This window comes from Sebastes umbrosus, chromosome 16 (genome assembly GCF_015220745.1).
Source record: "Sebastes umbrosus isolate fSebUmb1 chromosome 16, fSebUmb1.pri, whole genome shotgun sequence".
NCBI classification, from domain to species: Eukaryota; Metazoa; Chordata; class Actinopteri; order Perciformes; family Sebastidae; genus Sebastes; species Sebastes umbrosus.
This window is the reverse complement of record NC_051284.1, coordinates 9,814,523-9,833,535: the sequence shown is the minus strand read 5'-3', so window position 1 is coordinate 9,833,535 and position 19,013 is coordinate 9,814,523.

Sequence of the window (19,013 nt, the reverse complement as noted above, 5' to 3'; positions counted from 1 at the left end):
ATTTAAAGTGAAGGTCATGGTAAGAGGTCAAGCGTGCTGGGCTAAATTTGTATTTGAATTGTTAATCTAACATGTGTTTGATGATAATTTGTTAGTCTTTATTTGTAAATTGACTTTATGTACACAAGCGGATGCAAATGTTGGCTAACATGCTGCATGGTATTTAACTAATATTTGGCTAAAGGTGTATTAAATTAAACATATTTGTAACAGTTCATTTCCATAGTGATTTAGACCAGTGGTTCACAACCTTTTTCCTCTGGGGACCCTTTTCTATCTTTGAGTAAACTAACGACCTCTGACTAAATGACATAGATATTTCATATTATATTCAATGCGTGACGATAACAGCACAACACAACTGATAAACTGTACAATTAACCCAAATAGTGAACGCAATAACTAGCAGGAAGTTTGTGTAAACTTTTAACTTTCAATACAATTCTCTGTTTTGTGTTTTTATTTAAATTTTAACAATGACATAATTAAAAGGCTTCCTTTTTTTTTTCTTTTTTTTTTAACAAATTCAGTGTTTTTTGACGCTTGGCCATTGTTCTATTGGCTCTTTGGTTGTTTTAACTTTTTTTAGTGCAAGAAGAGGCTGTTTAGCAGAGAGGGAATATAGCTTGTGTTCAGGTCTTCACCGTGCCCTTATCCTGTTTATATCTTAAATAATAATACAAACTTTAAAAATATCAATGTCATTTAGTTTTCTTCACAGAAATGAATGAAATGCTGAGATATAGGCCAAATGTATATATTTTAAAAGTTGTCTTAAAATCAAGAAGGCCGTGCGACCCCAACGTGATGCTTTGGTGACCCCTAGTGGGGGTCGGGACTTGGGACCCCCAGATTGGGAACCAGTGATTTAGACTACACAATTCTCAGTCTTCAACATCAGGATGCTTTAGAGTGCTGGTTCCCAAGCTGGGGTTTGGGACCTAGTTGGTTGTGAGTTGATCGCCCAGGTAGAAATCTAAAGGAAACTAAACTTCTCAAACATTTGGTTTATTTTCAGACTTTTCTCTAATCTTTACTTCTTTCTTGTGAAATACTGTCTTACCTTTTCAGGCCACTAAAAATAGTTTATATGACAGAATCTGAGAGAGGAAAATCACTCTCACTTCATTGAAGCGCTCACAACTCATAGGCATGCAACCTACGACAAGATGTCGCAGGGAGATATTGCTTCATATCAAGGTTGTTGCAAGCAAAAATGTTGAGAATGAGACAAAGGGATGTAGTAGAGCAGCTTAATGTTGTTTTAGTAGTTGTATTTATCCAGTACTTTGTATTTATCAGTTGTAAGGGATAAATAAATGAAGTTTTAGTTTGCAGCATGACAGTAACTGCACAAACATCAGACATCATTTTGCTGCACTCGTAAGGTGATGAATAGTGCCAAAGCATAATGATTTCCTCTGCCCTCCCTGAGCATCGTGAGGCTTTGATCAGCCATCGCGCTCTCTTCCATTAGACAGCTTTCATGTCCCTTTGTTGTTTTGTCATTTGTCGTACATTGTATAATCTCTTTTTGGTTGTTCATAATGTGTCCCTGTACTTGTCTTCACTTGTTCTGTAATCACTTTATCACACAATAAAAAAAAATAACGTATAGGTAATACAATGTTAACGGCATGTCAGATTATATTACAAAGCATTTTTCAGATATCTATGTGTGTATCACAAAGTACACAATCTTTAAAAACATGCCAAATACTGTCATACACTGCTCTGTTGGACTGAAAATGAGGATTCTAAAATTAGAGGCACAATAGAGCAAGAGGATACAGATGAGTGTGTTACAAAAAGCCTCGATTGGATGACATTTGCCCATGTTTTTTGACAAGGAACCACATGGTAGGTGCTCAGCAGCTGCTTTATGTATCCATGGCAACCTGATGACGGCATGGGAGTGATGAAACTTAATGGGTTTGTAACAACAGGTTTCTTATACAATATAACAGCTGCATGTTTTCAGAAGGTACTGAGATACTTTATACAAAGCTGTAAATGTACATGTTAGGCATTCAGTCGAGTAATGAACACAAGTAGTGTGTTTCTGACTCTGGTTTACAGAGATAGCAATAGCAGGATTAGCTTAATTACAATTTGATTTGATAGAAATGAAGGTTTAATGAACCTCAGCAGGAAATGGGGCGACTGCAGCAGCACAGAGAGCGATTCAGATCAGACTAGAATAAATACTGAAGGCAATAGAGTAATTACTGGATAACATGTGCAGGTTATAAATTGTGTTTGTGTTGTATTATTAATGCAAAAGGCAGGTTCAGGCAGGGCAAAAGTAAAAACCATTCCAGTGGGAGTAACACTTTGGCCTATGCTTTTGGGATTGGATGTACAATAGAAAGCGAATAATATTTGAATATATTCTCCAACTTTCTTAGGTGTTTTACTGTATTTACATCACCGGTGGAAGCACAGTATGCAGCTATGGATAACAACCCTGTGAATATTGAACAGATATTCTCATTAGCAACAATGCCTTATGCCTGCCTAAATATTTAATTCCAGGGCTGTTTTTAATAATACCTGACCTTTTAAGATTCACACTACAGGGGAATAAATCACCATCACCTACTTTTTACATTCCTGGATATCATCGTATTAATCAGAACATTTCAGGAGTTGCATTGTGATGATGATCAAAAGGGGCCTTGTGGACAAATCAGCTCAATGCTTTAAGACTAATGAAAGGACAACATGCAAAGTGTCTTATTATTATTATTATTATATATATATTTTTTTGTTCCTTTAATTATTTTCTAGCCTCTTACTTTTGTAATTATACTATTTTTTTTTGATAATTTAAGTTATCTTTCCTATCCAATTGTGCCTTGTATGTTAGAAGTATTGAGTTTAGATTACAATGCCTTAATGTTTGTAAATGAATCATCTGCAAGGCAAGGCAGCTTTATTTGTAGAGCACATTTCAGCAACAGGGCAATTCAAAGTGCTTTACATAAATTTTCAAGAACATTGCGACAAGGTGCAAAAGAACATGAAGACATAATTAAAACAGTTATAAAAACATTAAAGATTAGAAAATAAAAACAAGCAAAAAATAAAAGCTAGGATAGAAGCTAAAATAGAGTATAACACACAAGAGTAAAAGCTCTAGTGCAGTATATAAAATCATTATGTGGTTTAATAAAAGGCAGCAGCAGCAAACAGGACAGTTATAAGCTTTGATTTAAAAGAAATAAAAAGTGAACGCTGCTTCTACAAAAAAAAAAAAAAAAAACCTGTACATTATGGATTAGATATTTAAACATTTCTTGTGTGTGTGTTGTGGTGTCAGACAGTGTGTCTCATTTGGACCGTACCAAACCGTGAGTCCCCCCCTCTCCTCCCGGTGCAGTGGACCGCTCCCCCTTCTTCACCGCCTGCTCCGGTGGAAGCCCAAACACAACATCATGGCGATTGATGGTAAGTAGGCCAATAACTGTCTCTCTCCTCTCCTCCTAATTAACTTCAGCTGGATATAATACTACATGTCATCACAGCCGAATGCATTAAACTAAAAAAAGTGCAAATGGTATCAGGGGAGCGGTGCTTTGCTGCGGCTGGAATCAGTGAAAGTTGTTTTAGTTTCTTTTTGAAGCGGTGCTTTTTTTCCTCCTCTGCTGTTTAGCGAGAGTAAAAGAAAGATGCGTGTTGTAGCGGTGGTGCTGAAAGGACAGCTCCTCTATCTCTACTGCATACCGGTTATTTAGAAACGGAGAGCAACTGTGTCTGTTCGCTGTTTGTGTTTCTACTGTTCATTTAACTCCGGCTGTCATTTGGTTTCTCATGGAGAAGTCTGCTGGTCGTTTAGTAGCCTCGTTGCATGCTGGTAGTTTACAACTTGGGTCAAACAGAGCAAACCTCACACACAGATGATGGAGTTTGACTTTTAGAAAAGCTGTACAAATTAGGGCTGTCTTATTTTGCTAATTCAGGCTGTGCTTTGTCTCTGAATCATCATCTTAAAAGTACCAGTAATCAAAGTGGTGCTGCCTTAAATACCAAATATATCAGAGCTCCTTAAGCTTGTTAATTGGATATACAGACGTAGGCAAAGAAAAACCCACAATGGTCACTGAAATAACTTGAAACTGACAAAAGTAATAATAAATAAAAATTCACTGAAAATTAACTAATGAAAATCAGATATTGTTTTTGAATTATGGTTCAGCAGAATCATTTAAAAAAACAAACTAATGAAACTGGTCTATACAAAAATGATGTATTGCGATGTATGATTGTATAGGCCAGTTTCATTAGTTTGTTTTTTTTAAATGATTCTGCTGAACCATAATTCAAAAACAATATCTGATTTTCATTAGTTAATTTTCAGTGAATTTTTATTTATTATTACTTTTGTCAGTTTCAAGTTATTTCAGTGACCATTGTGGGTTTTTCTCTCTTTAACGGAACGTTACCAACAACTTTGCCTACGTCTGTGCATAGCAAGATCACTGAGTGACATAACCAAGCCTGTATACAAGTCATGAAAGCTATTTTTGTTGACTAAGTAACTGCAATAGAAATTAAAATAAGGAATAATGTTAATCAAAATTCACTTACTTTTAGAAAAGCTGTAAAAATTAGGTCTTTCAAAGTTAACAACAAATTCGATATAACGCCACTAATTTCTTTTGCACATTAATGCAACTTGTGACTATCAGGTTGTAGTGGGCTCAGTTTGTTTCAAAGCTAGAGTGAAGATACTGGCATCATATGAAACTAGCTAAAAAATGAAAAATATGAAAAAGCTAAACCTACAGTAAGGAATCCATTGGTAACCATGCCACACTAGATTATCAAAGGAGGCTAAATAACGCTCCAAAGTTACACTAAATTTTGGTGAGGAAAAACTGGCATGGTCATTTTTAAAGGGGTCACTTGACCTCTGACCTCAAGATATGTGAATGAAAATGGGTTCTATGGGTACCCACGAGTCTCCCCTTTACAGACATGCCCACTTTATGATAATCGCATGCAGTTTGGGGCAAGTCATAGTCAAGTCAGCACACTGACACACTGACAGCTGTTGTTGCCTGTTGGGCTGCAGTTTGCCATGTTATGATTGGAGCATATTGTTTTATGCTAAATGCAGTACCTGTGAGGGTTTCTGGACAATATTTCTCATTGTTCTGTGTTGCTTATTGATTTACAATAATAAGTATATACATACATTTGCATAAAGCAAGCATATTTACCCACTCCCATGTTGATAAGAGTATTACATAATTGACAATAATTCCCTTTAAGGTACATTTTGAACAAATAAAAATGAATCGTGATTAATTTCCGATTAATCACGATTAATAATGGACAATCATGCGATTAATAGCAATTCAATATTTGAATCGATTAACAGCCCTAGTAAAAATACATCCTAATTTGTTTCAATTGTAATTGGTTTCATTCGGTGGGTGCAATTGTAAAGGCAGAGTGTGAAACTGTGCCAAGTTTTAGCCCCGGGATTGTATGCTTTGAAAAGCTCTGGTTCAGCTTTGGAATATCTATAAGTTTAGCTTCAGGTTACTGTATGATAAATATGTGTATATCATATTGTGAGTTAGTCTCTGTGTGTCATCTGTATCTGGACTGCACAGTGAACAGATAATGTGCTTGTACACCTTTCTCTGCTTATATAACTTTGCAGGTTGTAAGCAGCTTTGGTGTTTATTTAATCAGTTTAAATATCATAATGCTTGCAGCTGTCGTATACTTTAAATGTCACTGGAAAAGAGGACATCACATAGCTTGATGATAAATGACCTGTTTCTGTAATAATAAAGAGTGGAAGCTTTTTTACCCTTTCAATCAGAATATAAAGCTGTGCTCTGGGAAAAAAGAAGCTTTAACTAGTCTGTTCTACATTGTGTGATTATATAATTTTTTTTCATATTGTATGATGTGATATGTTCCACAGTCAAACCTATAAAGGTTTTTTATGGATGTGTTTTATGCCTTTATTTATAAGTGGGCAGTAGAGAGGTGACAAGACATGAGGGGGAATGAGAGATATGGAAAATAGCACTAAAAAGTTCCCCATTCAGAGTTGAATGGGGAACGCTGTAATCATGTTATATAATATACATTTAAACCACTAGGCCAGTAGGACACCCCAAACCTGTAAAAGTTTAAGGTCTGTACCAATCTTGGGAGAAAGAGGGAAAATAGTAGGCCACGAGGAATACAGGACAGCTGCGTTCAGAAACCAGCACAGTGATGTGAACTATCCTGCTGTAAACTAGGCAAATAGACCAACCAGCAGCCCTCGGGGCTTCGCTAATACCACTTGTGAAATTCAGAGACACATTGTTTAGCATGAGACTCATCAAGTGTATGAGGGATAGTCTGAAAAAAATATGTTTAAAGAAATGCCAATTACACCAAGAGTTTAATTTCTCTACTATGAACCATATCTAAGAGCGTTGCATTTTTCAAGTGATCCGGGACCTTACATCCATATGGACTAATCTGGAACTTGTTTATTGGACATATATTTGACATTTTACCATCGGAGGGAGTTAGTGAAAACTAATCTGATCCCAGTCTTTTCATTTTTATCTTAGCATAACAGCCTTTTGCTATTTTTTCCCCATGATTGAGTGTTTTTTATTCCTACATATTGAAGGCAAGCAAGCAAACTTTGTTTATATAGCACGTTTCATTCCAGGTGGAAGCTCAATGTGCTGCACAACGCGTGAGAACAGTTGCTGCCACAAACACTATATTGACTGTGTAAAGATAAAACATTATACATAAGATGACACAATTTAAAACAAACACATAAAACACATAGGTTATAAACAATAAAGAAGTGGAACGCCCCGGTAGCTCACCTGGTACTAGTACCATGTACCAAGGCTGAGTCCTTACTGTAGTGGCCTTGGGTTGGAGTCTGACCTGTGGCCCTTTGCTGCATGTCACCCCTCTCTCTCCCCCTTTCATATCTATCTCTGTCACTATCAATAAAGGCAAAAAAGCGCCAAAAATAATCGTAAAAAAAATAATAAATAAAAACAATAAAGAAGTAAGAACAGAATAAAATAATAATTAAGACCAGAAACCAGACTACTGAAAAGCACAGCTAAAAATGAAAGTTTTCAGTTTAGTTTTAAAGGACGATAGCGCTGGGGCGCACCTAACATGATTAGGTAAGATGTGCCAGTGACTTGGGAGTATAAACGCTAACGGCATGTTTCATCAGTTTTCGTGGAGACCTGGGGAATAACCAGACGGCCTGTTCCAGATGACCTGACGGGGCCTATAGCTGGTTCGTAACTCACGAGCATGTCAGAGAGATATTGGGCGGCCAGACCCTGAAAAACAAACATTCAACGTTTAAAATCAATTCTAAAATGTACTGAAAGCCAGTCTAATGACCTCAGCACAGGTGTTATGTGGTCATATTTACTTTTTCCAGCTCTAGCAACTGTGTTCTGTGACGATTGAGATGCTTATTAGGTAATCCTGTGAGCAGTGCGTTATATAAAAGCTATAAATAAAAGCTTGGATGAGGTTTTCAGCATCCTCCTTACCATCGCAATATTTCTTAAATGATAAAATCCAGTTTTAAAAAATGATGTTAATGTGGCTCTGGAAAGAGCACATGAAGAATTAGCTGAAAAGGAGCATGTTATAAATTCACAAGGCACACCTTTAGAGGCAGCTCTACAGTCCTGCGTTACTAAATCTCACCCTGCCTCATCTCCAGCAGCCTCGCCACCATCATAACTCCTCCAGTTCATCCGGCAGCCACACCTTGCCCGAGTCAGATGCTGATTCTACCCAGCCCACCGACCTCAACTTCCCACTACATTAGTCAGCAAAGTGCCATTTCCCGAAAGGCCGTGATTATAGCGGGCCCGTCTCAGCGATATTTCACCGGAGCTAGTTGGCTCCGCTGAGATTTATGCAGCAGCTGTGGGGCTGACTGGACACCTGCAACATCCAGAGGCCGGGCTGTCCACACTAGTGGGAGGCTGTGTTTCCGTCTGTACTTGTGATGTTAGGTTGGATGCACATCATGAGGTGTCACAAAAAAACAGGAACAAGTTGTTTCTGCCTGACATTTTAGAGCAAGAATGAATTCAGATGTTTCATTGTGGCTGCATGAATCAGTGTTTGCAAATAATTATAAAGTACAAAAGGTGCTATTCGTCTCATTTAAAGTCGCATACATGTAAGTAACAATTATTTTCATCATTGAATAAGATGACTATTATTCGTTCACTTAAATAATTACCCATTGACTGTATGAAATGTAAAAAATAATAGTGAAAAATTCACAATTTTTCAAGACCTAAAGTAGAGTCTTCATGTTGTTTCTTTTGTCAGACTAAAAAAGTTTTTTTTTAAAAGAAAAAAAAAAGCCAGATATTATTTCAGATAGGTATTTCAAGCGTTGCATTCAATTTAAATGTTTTTTCTTACATTTTATAACCTATTTCCCTCTTACTCGTACTTTTAGGCAACAGCCTCAAGTGTGACCCACACATTTGAGCTTTCTTGATGCCTCAAGGCTCATGTGTTGGCATCCATTTAGACACTTTATTTATGTATTAACTGGCATTAACTGTGCAATCAAAGTGCGGTTTATTTTGCTTATTCAGGTTGTGCTTTGTCTCTGAATCATCATCTTAAAACTACCATTAATCAAAGTGGTGCTGCCTTAAATACCAACTAAATCAGAGCTCCTTAAGCTTGTTAATTGGATATACAGCAAGATCACTGAGTGACATAACCAAGCCTGTGTACATGTCATGAAAGCTTTTTTTTTGTTAATTAAGTAACTGCAATAGAAATTGAAATTAGGAAAAATGTTAATCAAAATTCACTGACTTTTAGAAAAGCTGTAAAAATTAGGGGCTGTCAAAGTTATCGTGATATTAACGCAAATTCGATTTAATGCCACTAATTTCTTTTGCACATTAATGCAACTTGTGATTATTAGGTTGTCGTGGGCTCAGTTTTAAAGCAAGAGAGAAGATACTGGTATCATATGAAACTAGAAAAGCTAAACCTAAGGAATCCATCGGTACCAACCATGTCACACTAGCTTGTCGAGAAGGAGGCTAAATAATGCTCCAAAGTTACCCTAAATTTTGGCGAGGAAAAACTGGCATGGCCATTTTTAAAGGGGTTCCTTGACCTCTGACCTCAACATATGTGAATGAAAATGGGTTATATGGGTACCCACGAGTCTCCCCTTTACAGACATGCCCACTTTATGATAATCACATGCAGTTTGGGGCAAGTCATAGTCAAGTCAGCACACTGACACAATGACAGCTGTTGTTGCCTGTTGGGCTGCAGTTTGCCATGTTGTGATTTGAGCATATTTTTTTATGCTAAATGCAGTACCTGTGAGGGTTTCCGGACAATATTTGTCATTGTTCTGCGTTGCTTATTGATTTCCAATAATAAATATATACATACATTTGCATAAAGCAAGCATATTTGTCCACTCCCATGTTGATAAGAGTATTAAATAATTGACAAAATCTCCCTTTAAGGTACATTTTGAACATATAAAAAATGTGTGATTAATTTCCGATTAATCACGATTAATAATGGATAATCATGCGATTAATATAAATATTTTAATCGATTGACAGCCCTAGTAAAAATACATCCTAATTAGTTTAAAATACAGAGGAGTTTCTTGTAGAAATGTTGTCTCATCAGTACTGGTGTATTTGTGTGTGTAGCTCCACTGTTCAGCCCTGACTGGATCTGAGCTCCATGCATCAGCTCCTGTGACAAGCTGTAGACAGATCGACTGCAAATGGATTTCACGTATCATGGTTAAGCTCGGCTTTCTGGCCGGCAGATCGAAAACAGCCCGACTTCGTATTCCCAACGTGTGCGAAGCCTTGTTGAGTCGTGAGCTGGAGCCAAGTACAGAGTAGGCAGCGCAGGAGGTGTTTAGCTGTGGAAATATTATGTGTTGAAATGACAGCAACAGAGAAGCTCTGCATGCTGACATTTTGACAGTATCTTTCAAATCCTACTGAAGTGCCTGCCATGTCATTTGTCCTCTGGTGCCTTTGTCAGCCACTTGAGCAGAATCCAATAAGAAATATACGGTAGATTACATATGTTGTTTAGACTGAGAGAAATACAAACAGTACACTGTTTTCTGGAAACATTAAAACCGTGTTTTTCCATTAACCCTGTTGCTTCCTGTCGACGATTTTTCAGCTCCTCTCCCCTCCTCCTCTTGGGCATGGCTGTTTGTTTTGGCGAGCGAGAAACAGGATATGAGGCGATAATAGCCAATATGTCTTCGGACCGGTTGAGCTAATGTGTGCTATGAGATATTGTAACTGGAATAGAGCAATGCATTACTTTCAGAGTGAAACTGTTCCTGTTATGAGCCACAAATCTAACCAGGAGATTTCAGTGTACCACAAGCTAAAAGGCAACGAGGAGGCTGCCAGTCTTCACAGTGACAGTCTTGATTATTTATGATATAATAAAGCTGCTCTCATCAATATTTTTAGATTAACAATGGATGAAATGACTATGCATAATGTAAACGGTGCTGCTCGTATATTCCCCTCAGCCACAAGCAGCAGTTTTCAGTGAAAAACTGGTAAACCCACTGACCTGCTCGGCACTAAACGGCAGACAGACAAAGTTAGCGCCTATAGCTTGTGAACACAGTGGAGTGATTAGCACCTACACAGATGGTTTCAACAGGAGTTAGCGGAGACTAAGACGGAGCCAAAATGATAGTGAATATTGGACTTATATTTGTCAGGTAGCCAGAAGCACGACTCTAAATGAATGCTAATGTTGCTCTGTGTCTGCTCAGTGTGTAAAGAGTAGGGGTGTCACAATACCAAAAATGTAGTAGTTGATACCAATAGCAGTGAAATTCCACGATTCGCCATACCCAATTCGATACCACGGTAATAAACAAAAACAAAACAATAAACACTAGGAAGTTTAACATTTCATAATTCCTTCAAACTCCTTCAAACAACTGTATTTATTCAAGGTTCTCGCCAATAACTACATTTTACCAGATTACATTTGAACACATCATGATAGTGTTATAATTTACCTTTGAGCAGTTCTTATTTTTACTGAATACAGCTTGAATGCATCATAATGAAACCACTGTTCAACGTTCAACTTTAGTAGTTAGCTCCACAGGACTGTGTTGTCCACTCGCTGCTAACAACTAACAATGACTAGCTCTCGTTCTGCCGATTTCAACACAGATTTTGTTATTCACAATGTAGCATTATCAGGGAAAAAATGGGGTGCGTCCCCTGAATACGTCGACGGCGAATTTAATGCATCCTTTCAGATTGTAGATGCCGTTAGTCTCGAGCCCCCCGATACCTACGGTACCTGTGGTACTGTAGCAAAACGAGTACCGTCACGTTTTCAGAATTTTGGCATCGACTTGCTACTGAATAACCGTTACTCGTGACATCCCTCGTAAAGAGGCAGCTGTTTGCTAACATGTTAGCTATAGCAACTAAGGCAATAATATGCCATATTTTCAACTTGTGTTGAGTTGGTGTGGCCAAAATTAAGTTATCATTTATTTATTTGATGTACTTAAAATAGAGATAGAGATAAGAGCTACAGGTACGGAAAAGGTCAGCAGAATTAGCATTGTATGCTAAAAGTCTTGAGGCCCTGAAGATGATGGATATTGCCTGTGAAATCCATAAAACAGATGAACTCAAAGATACTGTGTGACTTATATGCATGATGTCCCGTTGAATTGTGGACACAGACGTCATTCTTTGGTAAAGTTTTAGACACTTCTCTTTAACTGCATGTTTGCTAATGTTTCTCTCTGTGGATTGTTCGCAGCACTTTTCTCGCTCAGGACCTCATTGGTTTGATCTGTTGTGGTTTTGATGAGCAAGTGGTTCTTACAGCATGTAAGAGGGATTATAGATCCACTGCGTTGACTCATCATCGGCAACATTTCCGCTGTATAGTAGATGTTTCATGTCATCTCAGGGCTTGTTTGTCTGGTTGAGACAAAGCAAGGGATTTGTTGATGTTGTTTTTTACCGCCGTTCACTTATTGATCAGCTCTCCAGTTGACACATGGCAGAAGGGAGGCTGGGAGATGAATAGCAAGAAATATTTACATTTGCAAAAACAGATGCATTTGACACTGAGGGTTGAGTTTGATTTGGGAATAACAAGATTTGCTGGAAGAAATACTACATCTGTATTAATGTCTGCTAGCTTGTTTGCAGGCTCAAGCTATTATTACTTCACAGCTTTTTTGTGACAAGAATATTCTGGTTTCTAAATTGGGTATATGTGGCTTTGTGCGTTCTAAAAATAAGGTGTCAACTGCACGTGTGTTTCCATTGCCCGAGGCGCTGGTAATATAGAGCAAAGTAAGCTGTGACTTCCTCACAAGAAAACCCTATGCAGCAGTGTACAGCTGTATAGTGTGAGGAAACCGCTGCTGCTTTATGAATGTATACAGCTGAACCGTCAGGTAAGCTGGGCTAATCTTTGACGCACTGTATCCTCCATTTGCTAATTGGATTAGCTGGAGCTTTTTCTGAAGTCGCTCCCTCTTCCTTTTCATTATGACAACACCAACATGGTCATGACCAACCTGATGTAACACAAACCTTCCCTCTGCCACTTTCAATAAAGAGACTGAGGGATTTTCATGTAAATGGCTGCTGACAAGTAATATGTCTCATAAATCAATTATCTCTGTTATATAGTGTATGAAGAAGAACCCAAGCAACACAAGCGGGTCCTTCGTCTCTGTTTTACTGATGAGGATGAAAACCACTGCATGTTTAGTTATCTTACTTCCCTAAGTCCAGAGTCCATTATAGAATACTTCCTGCATGCCTAGTTATTAATCTTATAGGGATAGTTTGGGTGTTTTATGGGATTACATGAAGTACTTATTCATAGTCAGTGTATTACCTACAGTAGAAGACGGTCGGCACGCCCCCAGTTTGGAGAAGCACTACACCTAAAAGGCCCACTTAAATAAATCAGTATCATATATTTAGAACATTTTCCCTGGTTTACCTTGCCGTGAGACAGCTATACAGTCTATGTTTCTGACGGTGAACTGAAGACGCTATCTATGCTCTCACGAAAGTAACCAAACTCCATTGAAAAAAAAAGGTAATTTTACCTCACAGAACACAGGAGTTGCCGGTCTACCGCTGCCTAGATCGGTTAGTTAGTTAGTTAGTGTTCTTAAGTGACATTGGTTAGTTCGGATTCACCAAAGTCACATAATAGCACAAACTAACCGATCGAGGCAGCGGTAGACCAGCAACCTCTGTGTTCTGCAAGGTAAAATTACAGTTTTTTTCAATGGAGTCTTGTTGTTTTGGCGAGATGGATACAACAGCATCAGTTCCCTGTCGGAAAGGGCCGTCTTACGACAAGGTAAAGCGGTGAAAATATTCAAAATATATCATATACTTAAGTTGATATTGATTTTTTTTTAAGGTGGGCCTTTCTTTTAGGTGGCTAAAATATGTTTTACTGCTGGCCCCGTCCACAACAGTACATGCTTTGGTTCCGTGCGGCAACTCCTGTCTGCTTCTCCAAGCTGGGGGCGTGCCGACCGTCATCTACTGTAGGTAATACACTGACTATGGATAAATACCTCATACAACCCCACTTCAGAACACCCAAACTATCCCTTTAAAGCTGCACTGATTCATATTTTTATATTAACAATGGATCAGATTACAAAGTTTAATGTCAAAGTAGTCACTCGTAGCAGAAAACCCACGGAGAATGATCACCCATCTCTGCAGTCCTCTTCAGTTTTACGTAGCGTTTTAGCATCTTTCTGCTCATTGTTTTGGTTCACTCTCACATTTCTCATTAGCACTAGCAGGCAGCTGTTTTTAGCAGATAGCTAAACTCACTGTATGCTACCTGTCCAGCACCAAACAGCACACTGGCAAAGTTACAAACTAGCCGATGAACATAGTGGAGCAGCTAAAGGACCAGATATTTCCCTCAGAAGTTGGAGAGAGAGTGACTCTTAGACTTATATTTGAGTTTGAAACTTAATGGGGGCAAGACCGCAAGTTTGTTTCCCCTTGTTCCTTTCTCTCACAGCATGTTCTCTCCACTGACCTCAAACATCCAAATATCTGTCAGGTCAATTTCTTCAGCCCAGCTTTTCTGTGTCACGGGCCTCAGTCCATCCCTCTCTCCTTAACCCAGACGCGTTAGCCTCGGCAGCCTGATTAGAGGGGGCAGGTAGAGGAGATTCCTTAAAGGAACTGGGACAAATCCTAAAATTGCTGCCAGCCCGGCCCCAGACGTCTACATGAGGAAAGACTGTGAGGCCACAGACTTCAAATTGATTTAGTTTGCCGAAGGTGAGACATGCTCCCTGGTGAAACCGAGGATGAGACACAAGAACTCAGTAACCTCACATATTGATCACAACTGGTGCTTCAAATTGATTCCTTTTACAAATTGATTTTTGAAAAGACAGTTAAGAGAGATAGATAATCAGATAATCAAGCACATGTCAGTCTGAGTGATAGCTATTTTTACAAATACTGTATTTAGTGTGCAGGTTTATTTCATCACAGTATGACACCTGATACCTTCACCATACGTACGTATCATCAGCACTCAAAATATTCATCTTTCTCAGCTCAGTCTCTGCTATCCTGCAACAATTTTAGGCTGGCCAAATGATTTGTTCTGCCACGATGTGTTCGTGTTAACTCGTGTTAATTCTGAGGATGTTTCTGACGGATTTAGGGATGGTGCTTGATTTCAAATTCTTATTTTCCGTGGAGGGGTTTATTTGTGGTCTTGTTTGGCCTTGATATGAGGAAGACTTTTTTTGTGCTTGATCTTGTCCATCTCCCCCCAGAGGCCTCAAAGCAGCACATTTGTAAATGAGGCTATTTGTTTGGCATCGATATGAAACGATAAATCAATTATCAAAGCTTCTGCTTATTGATATTCTTTCTAAATAATTAATCGTCCAATCATTGGAGCTCTATGAAAAAAGTCATCCCCTATTTAAGGTGCAGAAAACGTGAGCTTTTGACCTCTTTCTTCTACTTAAGTACTCCCGATGGTATCGATCAGAGATATGTTCTTTTATATGTTTATTTCTATTTGTTAAAACCTGGCGCCTACATTATTCCCACTGAAAAAACTACGGATGATTAAATGATTAAATCTGTGAGATTAACAATTAAAAATGAAGTTTGTATGATATCTAGTTTGAAATTAATTTGCATTTGTTCAAAACACAAGAGAATGTGCATTTTTTTTTCCCTTAACAAGATGTCGTGGCATAATCCCAGCCAATTTTCTTAGGTACACCCACACAACAAACAATGATCTTGTTATATTTACTCTATTCCAATACACTTGCGAAGTGGGAGGAGCCATGGGAAGTAAGCCATGAGTGTAGTGGGTTGCGTTGGACCACATCAAGTCTGGCTCTTTCAAAGTCTATCAAAGGTCTTAGTGGTTCTTTCTTCCACTATATCACATTGATGCAGCAGCATCAATGGTCCTAATGTCAAAAACATCTCAATAAAAATTTGAGGTGTGGTTTAAATCAAAATTATCATCTTCTCACATAACACTTTTGGAAAAATGGCTAAAATCCTTACAAAATACTAGTTTTTCTTGATCTACATAATAAACTGAAGTTGAATTTATTTGCAAATTTTTGCCTGGATTTTTTTATGTAGATCAATCAGGATATTTTTATCAGTGCAAAATGCAACTTGAGCACCAACAGTTCGGTCACAGATTCGGGTATATTGTGTCTGTAGTGGCTAATGTAACCTCAAGCCGCTAGCCTCAAACAGAGATGAGGAGCGGACTACAGATGTCTGGTGAGATCACTTCTCTTTAACTCCACACTGCCAGATTTTTTTTCATTTCCAAATTTGTATTCTTCAGCCCCAACTGATGCTGACTCAGGTGACATCACTTGAGGCAGTTTCTCAGGCTTCACACATCTCTCTTTTGAGCCACAAAAGGCTTTATAAAATGTTGGACATGTGCAGTAATACTCCCCAACACCGGTATGGTGTGTACAATTGATGGAGTTCTCCTTCAAGAATGACACTGCACTTTAAAAACAATCACTGACTTTTACCTTCTATGTTTGGAGGGAGTCTACGCAAAGAGTGAGTTGATTGGATTATGCAACTTGCTGCTTACATTATGTAATAATGAATATGATTTGTCTGTCTGTTCATTTTCACCATTTATTTATGACAAGTATGTTAATGCACATATTTTCCCATTAGTGCATTCATTTGACAATCGAATTAGCATCGGCAAGAATGTTTTGATATACATAAGTAGGTAATTAAGGCGAGACATTAGGGAGTCAAAATTCTTCATGTTTAATTGAAATGGAAGTATGAAATTCTGTAGTCGATCCTCTGAAGGCTACATAGAAAATTTGACTGCTGGTTAAAGGAACTTCCGACCCCAAAATATTTAAAAGCCTGGAGAGAGATTGCTTGTGGTGTGATATGAGCAACCAGCGCTGTGTACCGTATTCAAGAGCACATGCAAGAAAATGTTATTTTTGTATGGTGTGTGTGTGTGTGTGTGTGGTGAGTGAAAGAGGAGTGAAGGAGCACAGGGAGCTTCCTCCCACACGCAGCTGCTGTATCGATCTGCTGGACAGCAGCAACGACTCGGCTTTCAGCTCTTAGTTGTGCAGGAAAGATTTTCCGACAGTCTTGTCATGTAGCGAGCGGCTCAACTTCCTTCAATGGTTGTGTTTACACGCTGTAACACTTTTCTTGAATACATTAGAAAGACTGTAAATGTAGAAGAAGTCAAGGTAAAGGCATGTCTTTTTATTCAGAGCTGGAAGTATTACTTTAAAGCTCTTAAAAACTTGACTTTATCAGTGGTTGTAGATCCAGATCCAAACTGTCTTTATCAAGTAATCTGCAGATTTTTTCCTCAATCAATATATTTTTCAGACTGCAAAATATATGAAACATGTTTACAGTTTCCCAGAGCCCATATTAAGCCCATATTAACATTGCTTGTTTATTCCTCCAACAGTCCACAACCCAAAGATATTCTGTTTTCTATCAGAAAACAAAGAAAACCAGCAAAGATTCACATTTGAGAAGCTAAAACTAATTATATTTGAGGCATTTTTTTTGCCTAAAATACAATTTTCATAATAAATGATTAAACTTGTTGCAGATTAATTTTTATTTTTGATCGACTCCACCAATTGTTGCAGCTGTAGTTCTCGTTTCTGCCTTTTGTGAAACTGTCAGACTGACCTATAAGCCAATAGACACTGCTCTTATTAATCAGTATCAAATCTGAGCTATATTTGTATGTCTGACCTTTCCAAGATGGAAAATATCAACAGGAACAATGCAGTATGTCCGTTCTCAGCAGGGTGGGTTAAGGTTCATTATTTAAAAAAAAACTTAATAATGTTTTAGTTTTTAGTATTTCTACTGTTTTCTTTTATTTCTGATTTTTTTAGTGTTTGTGGGTCTTTGCTAAATTTAGATTCTTTCTGTCTAGTTTGGAGTCATTTTGCTGTTCAATTCTTAGCTTTGTATGAAAAATGTGTCAAAGTCTGTGTGTCTCTATGACCACTGTGACGCCATTAGTTTCAGTGCTTTCTGTAGCTTTGGTACAGAGCTGTGAAAATCTCACAAGTGTCACAGTTGAAGGCAGCCGGAGCTATTTGAAACCTCAACCTGTAGGCAGATCCCAGAGGCAGAGCTCAGAGACTGGGAGGCCCTCACAAGTGTGAGTAATAGTCATGAATTACAGTTAGAAGCCTCGTGAAGAAAGCCAATGCTGAGCTCTATGCAGAGGTCTTCTATCTGAATAATCGTATCTAGGTAGCGAATGATGTGCTGATGCTCTGACTGACGGACACTCACACTCCTGCAGCTGCCATAATTGGGTCCAGGCCACTGAGATGACACAATACTTGATAAGAATTCAGAGCGACAGAAGACATCAGTGAGGAAACCATGGTAGAAAAGTAGTCTCTCCACCAGACATCGTTCTTGATTCTGGGCTCTGAAATAAAAGAAATACATCGTTTTTAGCACTTTTTTTACTCTGTATTGATAATAATCTTTTTTTTTTTTTTTTTTTTTTTACAAATCAACGTTTTAATGTCAAATGTTATTTTTGTCCCTAAGTTGTTCACATGTCCATCCCACTGCATAGGGTTGAATTTGAAAAGTGGGATGAGTGATTTCTTGCAAGAAGCACACTCTACTGTAGGCATGGAAGGAGTGATGATCATGTTGTGCTAAATGTATACATTAATCTAACCCAAACTTAAGTCTTTCACTGAACCCACAGCTACTATCTTAATGGAAATTTAATATCAGCGTACAGTACAAACACGAGATATACATCAAAAACAAGATTACAATATTTTCCTAGTTACTTTTTCCAAGGGAGAAGAGAGTAACAAAATCTGTGTTTCAAGTGCTACATAAATAAAGTTAATTAAAGGTGCTCTATACGATATCCAGAGCATTAATATATCAGCAAACAACTATTTTGCTATGTAGATATCGGAGTAATGTCTACCTAAGCAGAGAATGAAGTTGCTCTCCCTCTGTGTGTGTTGTTATCCGAGCTTCTCTGTGCTTTGTTGACATCGCTGGTCCGGCCGCGCCACATCACCCAACCGGCTAGCTCACGGCTGCCACTCTGCATTGCTCTCATACGGTGGTTACAGCTGATAACGCCGTCCTGACCAATGGCGCCATTGTGGAAACGTAGCACCCACCCTCCAGTTCTCCCGCAAGTTAACACTGTTAGCTTATGTTAGCATTGTTGCCGTTGTTGTCAGCGCTGTTAGCACTGTTAGCTACTGAGCCACCGGCTCAGCCGTCGCCATGTTGAGAGCCTTGCGGGGGCAATAGAAATGCTTCAAATCTTTCATTTAGCACCTCTAATGGAAATAAAATATCAACAAAGATATACATCAAAAATCGTACTGC